The following is a 5885-nucleotide window of genomic DNA, read 5'->3' as shown; positions in this document are numbered from 1 at the left end:
AAAAAAAAAAAAAAGAAAGAAATCCTGGGGCACTGGCCTGTGACTCTGATGGGGTGTGAAGCTTCAGGCAACTCACTCTCCCTCTCTATACTCATCCAAAAACAAAAACAAAAAAGCAGAGGTCAAGCAAAATCAGTGGGTTCCCAAATGTGGCTTCATAATCCCTTAGATATCTTCCTACTTATTTTCCTGATAAAATGCATTTTAAGTTTATGCTTTCAAATATCCTTTGCATCTTGGCTCTTCCTGAGAATTCAGTTCTGGGTGTGGAATGAAGTGACACACAGTGCTTTAGACACGGATTCCTGCATCCAACCTTTGATATCCTGGATACTTTTCTGGGGATACGGCCCAAGAATCAGTATTTAGAATGTTTTAATTTGTGCATTGGGGGGTATGTGGGTGAACGGGTAATATGTATATAAGGTGTAGAAGTCAGAAGGTCCCAGTGGGATTATATACTCATACCTTTTTTTCATATCTTTCCAAGGATAGGCCTTTTTTTTTTTTTTTTTTTTTTTAGACGGAGTTCACTCTTGTTGCCCAGGCTAGAGTGCAATGGCACTATCTTGGCTCACCGCAACCTCTGCCTCCCAGGTTCAAGCGCTTCTCCTGCCTCAGCCTCCCAAGTAGCTGGGATTACAGGCATGTACCACCATGCCTGGCTAATTTTGTATTTTTAGTAGAGACGGGGTTTCTCCATATTGGTCAGGCTGGTCTTGAACTCCCGACCTCAGGTGATCCGCCCACCTCGGCCTCCCAAAGTGCTGGGATTGCAGGCGTGAGCCACAGCGCCCGGCAGGATAGGCCTTTTTTAAATTATACAATTTTTGGTCAGGCATGATGGCTCATGCTTGTAATCCCAGCACTTTTGGAGGCAGAAGCAAGAGGACTGCCTGAGCCCAGGAGTTCCAGACTCACCTTGGGCAACATAGGGAGACCTCATTTCTTAAAAAAAAAAAAAAAAGTAAAAATCAGCTGAGCATGGAGTAGCACATGCCTTTAGTCCCAGCTGCTCAGGAGGCTGAGACAGGAGGATTGCTTGAGCCCAAGAAGTTGTTGCAGTGAGAGCTGAGATTGTGCCACCGCACTACAGCCTGGGAAACAGAGTAAGACTGTCTCAAAAACAAACAAACAAAATTACACATTTTTTTCTTTTTCACACAAATGGCAATATATTCTACTTACTCTTTGACCCCCTGCTTCTTTTTTTTTATTTCCCCTTGAGCTAGAGTCTTGCTTTGTCTCCCAGGCTGAAGTGCAGTGGTGCAATCTCAACTCACTGTAACCTCTGCCTCCCGGGTTCAAGTGATTCTCCTGCCTCAGCCTACCGAATAGCTGGGATTATAGGTGCCTGCCATCACACCTGGCTAATGTTTGTATTTTTATTTTATTTATTTATTTATTTATTTATTTTTGAGATGGTGTCTCGCTTTGTTGCCCAGGCTGGAGTGCTGTATTTTTAGTGGAGATAGGGTTTCGCCATGTTGGCCAGGCTAGTCTCGAACTCCTGACTTCAAGTGATCCACCTGCCTTGGCCTCCTAAAATGCTGGAATTACAGGAGTAAGCCACCACACCTGGCCTCTTTCACTTAATCTTGGAACTTTTCCCCCAATAATTCCTGTGGAGCTTCCTCTTTTTCTTCCATGGTGACAGGTCTTGATGCAGCTGGCAGGTAAGAATCAGAGGTCCTTACATAATGATGCCCCAGGTCAGTTATGCAAACCCCTGGGGACCACTCCTGACCATGGGGTCCAGAGGAAAATAAGTCACAGACACAGAACCTCCAAGGAGCTTCTGATCTTCTGCTGATAGCGGGCAGTCAATGCTGAGGGCACAGAGTAGAGTGAAAGGCAATCATTAATAGGAGCTCAGGAGAGAGATCTGAGTGCCCCCAGCAGAGGCAACAGCATGAGCAAAAGGGTGGAGGTAGGAAAATACACAGTGGCCAGGGTAAGAATAGTTGGAGATGAATTGGTTGGAGAAGGCTTCAGTGGATAATATATTTGTTTATATTCGTTTCCTATTTCTGTTTTTCTTTTTCTTTTTTCTTTTCTTTTTTTTTTTTTTTTTTTGAGATGAGAGACAGGGTCTTGCTCTATCACCCAGGCTGGAGTGCAGTAGCATAATCATGGCTCACTGCAGCCTTGCCCTTCTAAGCTCAAGCGATCTTCCCTCTTCAGCCTCCCGAGTAGCTGGGACCACAGGTGTGTACTCAGGAGGATAGCTTGAGCCCAGGAGTTTAAGGCTGCAGTGAGCTCTTATCATACTACTGCACTCCAGCCTGGGTGACAGAGCAAGACCCCAACTCTGCCATCTCTCTCTTTTTTTAATTTTTTTGAGACAGAGTCTCACTCTGTCACCCCAGGCTGGGGTGCAGTAGCTTGATCTGGGCTCATTGCAACCTCTGCCTCCCGGATTCAAGCGATTCTTGTGCCTCAGCCTCCCACGTAGCTGGGACTACTGGCGTGTGCCACCACACCCAGCTAATTTTTGTATTTTTAGTAGAGGCAAAGTTTCGCCACGTTGGCCAGGCTGGTTCTGAACTGCTGGCCTCAAATGATCCGCTCACCTCAGCCTCCCAATGTGCTGAGATTACAGGCACGAGCCACTGCACTTGGCAGAGACCCAATCTCAAAAAAAAGGGAGCTGTATCTAGGTTACAGCAGTCCTGAATGTTGAATCAATGCATCAGCCTGACGTGATAGCCATGTGGAACTACTGAAGGATTTCCATCACAAGCTAATCAATTAGAGCCATACTTTAGAGAGGGTGGGCAGGGCTGGAAGGTTAGGCTAGAGGAGGAAAGCAGGAAGCAGTGTTCTGTCTGCAAGAGGCCTAGCTTGTCTCACTTCTGAATGTAGGCATGTGTCTCAGGGTTATGTGTGTGATCATGAGCACTCTGTGTATTAACTTGGGAGACCTAGTACGGTAATGATCAGCATGAACTGCAGGAGTCAGGCAGACCTGGATCCAAATATTAAATTCTCCACTCTGGAACCAGTTGAGCTGGTCCTCCCAGGCAGTCCAGTGGATGTTCCCACAGTTCCTGCCATCCTGAGGCCATCTTCCAACAACCTCTGCATATTAAAATAATCCAGGTAGGGCTGACCATCTTCAAATAACTGCCAAGTCAAATGCCCAAGGCATTCTTTGAAGCAATGAGATGTGGATTGAGCCACAGTGCATTTGACAAGCACAACAGTCTGCTGGGACTTAGGGACATAATATTTTCTTCAGTGCATTGCAATGTGGGTCTTGCAACTTCTAAACAGATTAGGGATGAAGTAGGTCCTGACAGCAAGGCCTCATTCCTTTCTAAGAAGATTCATTATTCCAAAGGGCCAGGGCAGTGGTTTTCAATCTTGCAGATTTTTTTTTCTTTTTTGGAGATGGAGTCTCGCTCTGTCACCCAGGCTGGAGTACAATGGCGCGATCTCAGCTCACTACAACCTCCACCTCCTGGGTTCAAGTGATTCTCTTGCCTCAGCCTCCTGAGTAGCTGGGATTATGGGTATGTGCCACCACGCCCAGCTAATTTTTGTATTTTTAGTAGAGATGACGTTTCGCCATGTTGACCAGGCTGGTCTTGAACTCCTGACTTCAGGCGATCCACCTGCCTAGGCCTCCCAAAATGCTGGGATTACAGGCATGAGCCACCACGCCTGGCCCAGTTTTGCAGAATTTAAGAATCCCTTAAAATCCAGATTCCTGAGCCCCAATTACTCTGAGACACACTGAATCCAACATCTCCAAGGCAGTGATGGCAATCTGTGCTTTTCACCAGTGCCCCAGGTGATCCAGGTTTGGGAAATCTTAGGCCCTGGTGAAGAGACATTCAAACAGGTTTGAAACTCCACCTATGTCACTGTCTTCAAGGCCCTGTCAAATTATGCCTGCCAGCTCCCTCATCTCAAGAGCTAGGCTTTAAGAATATTTTCCCAAGCCAGATGCAGCAGCTCACGCCTGTAATCCCAGCACTTTAGGAGGCCGATGCAGGTGGATCACAAGGTCAGGAGTTTGAGACCAGTCTGGCCAATATGGTGAAACCCCATCTCTACTAAAAATACAAAAATTATCCGGGTGTGGTGGCAAGCACCTGTAGTTCCAGTTACTCGGGAGGCTGAGGCAGAAGAATCACTTGAACCTGGGAAGCAGAGTTTGCAGTGAGCCGAGATCATGCCACTGCACTCCAGCCTGGGTGACAGAGTGAGACTCCATCTCAAAAAAAAAAAAAAAAAAAAAAAGAATATTTACTCAAAGCTGGCCGGTGTAATGGCTCATTCCTCTCCCAGCACTTTGGGAGGCCAAAGCAGGCAGATCACCTGAGGTCAGGAATTTGAGGCCAGCCTGGCCAACATGGTGAAACCCAATCTCTACTGAAAATACAAAAATTAGCCGGGTGTGGTGGCACGCACCTGTAGTCCCAGCTCCTTGGGAGGCTAAGGCAGGAGACGCACTAGAATCCAGGAGGTGGAGGTTGCAGTGAGCCAAGATCACGCCAGTGCACTCCAGCCGGGGCAACAGAGTGAGACTCTGTCTCACAATATAAAAATAAAATAAGAATATTTTCTCACTTGATCTTAGCCAAAAGGCCGAGAAGCGATTCTCAAAGCTGAATTACATTTAAGCTTAATCTTATTTATTACTAACAATCTTAAAATTTTAAAAAATGGATTAGCCATTTCAAAGTCTATAACCAATTCCTGAAATTGAGTATTGGTTTAACTTCACCACTAGATTAGTTTGGTCAAAGACTGGGGTCCTGGTGTAACCGCCCAATGAATTCTCCTTACCCACTGCCTAGACAGTGCCGATTTGTCAAGACAGAAGAATCGCAATAGAGAAAGAGTAATTCATGCAGAGCTGGCTGTGCAGGAGAATGGAGTTTTGTTACTCAAATAAGCCTCTCTGAAAATTCAGGGATGGGCGTTTTTAACGATAATTAAGTGGGTAGGGGCTCAGAAGTGGGGAGTGCTAATTGGTCAGGTTGGAGATAAAACCAACAGGAACCATGAGGTTGAGGTGAGTTTTTCTTTCTTTTTTTTTGAGACAGAGTCTCACTGTGTTGCCCAGGCTGGAGTGCAGTGGCACGATCTCGGCTCACTGCAACCTCCGCCTCCTGGGGTCAAGCAAAATTCTCCTGCCTCAGCCTCCCGAGTATCTGGGATTACAAGCATGTGCCACCAGGCCTGCCTAATTTTTTTGTAATTTTTGTAGAGACGAGGTTTCACGTTATGATCCGCCTGCCTCGGCGGGCTGGGATTATAGGCGTGAGCCACCGCACCCGGCCCCTATGAAGTGAGTTTTTCATGCTGTCTACTCTTTCAGGGCGAGATCAAAGAACTGGTTGAGCCAGATTATGGGTCTGGATGGCGTCAGCTGGGAACAGCAAGGTCTGCAAAATATCTCAAGCACTGATCTTAGGTTTTACAACACTGATGTTATTCCCAGGAGCAATTTGAGGAGGTTCAGGCTCTTGCAGCCAGAGCCTGCAAGGTTCCTAAACCGTAAATTTTTTTTTTTTTTTTTTGAGACTGAGTTTTGCTCTGTCACCCAGGCTGAAGAGCAGTGACAGGATCTCAGCTCACTGCAACCTTCCCCTCCCAGGCTCAAGCAATTCTCCTGCCTCAGCCTCCTGAGTAGCTAGGATTACAGGCGCCCACCATCATACACCCAGCTAATTTTTGTATTTTTAGTAGAGATGGGGTTTCACCACGTTGGCCAGGCTGGTCTTGAACTCCTGACCTTAGGTGATCTGCCCACCTCGGCCTCCCAATAAACCATAATTTCTAATCATGTAATTTCTGTTTTTCTTTTTTTTCTGAGATGGAATCTTGCTCTGTCACCCAGGCTGGAGTGCAGTGGTGCAATCTCGGCTCAC

The 5885-nt window shown here is 46.5% G+C and overlaps 1 protein-coding gene and 1 pseudogene across 1 annotated transcript in view; one reads left to right on the top strand and one right to left on the bottom strand.

The window, feature by feature from the left end:
* Positions 1-5885, top strand: part of CSMD2 (CUB and Sushi multiple domains 2) — a 701208-nt gene that overhangs the window by 653769 nt on the left and 41554 nt on the right. The window lies entirely within an intron of this gene.
* On the bottom strand, positions 4486-4608 carry LOC116474071 (U2 spliceosomal RNA; annotated as a pseudogene).

Source organism: Hylobates moloch, unplaced genomic scaffold (genome assembly GCF_009828535.3).
Source record: "Hylobates moloch isolate HMO894 unplaced genomic scaffold, HMol_V3 SCAFFOLD_8, whole genome shotgun sequence".
NCBI classification, from domain to species: domain Eukaryota; kingdom Metazoa; phylum Chordata; class Mammalia; order Primates; family Hylobatidae; genus Hylobates; species Hylobates moloch.
Note: the sequence above shows the minus strand (reverse complement) of the source record. Positions and strands in the feature narration are given on the sequence as shown.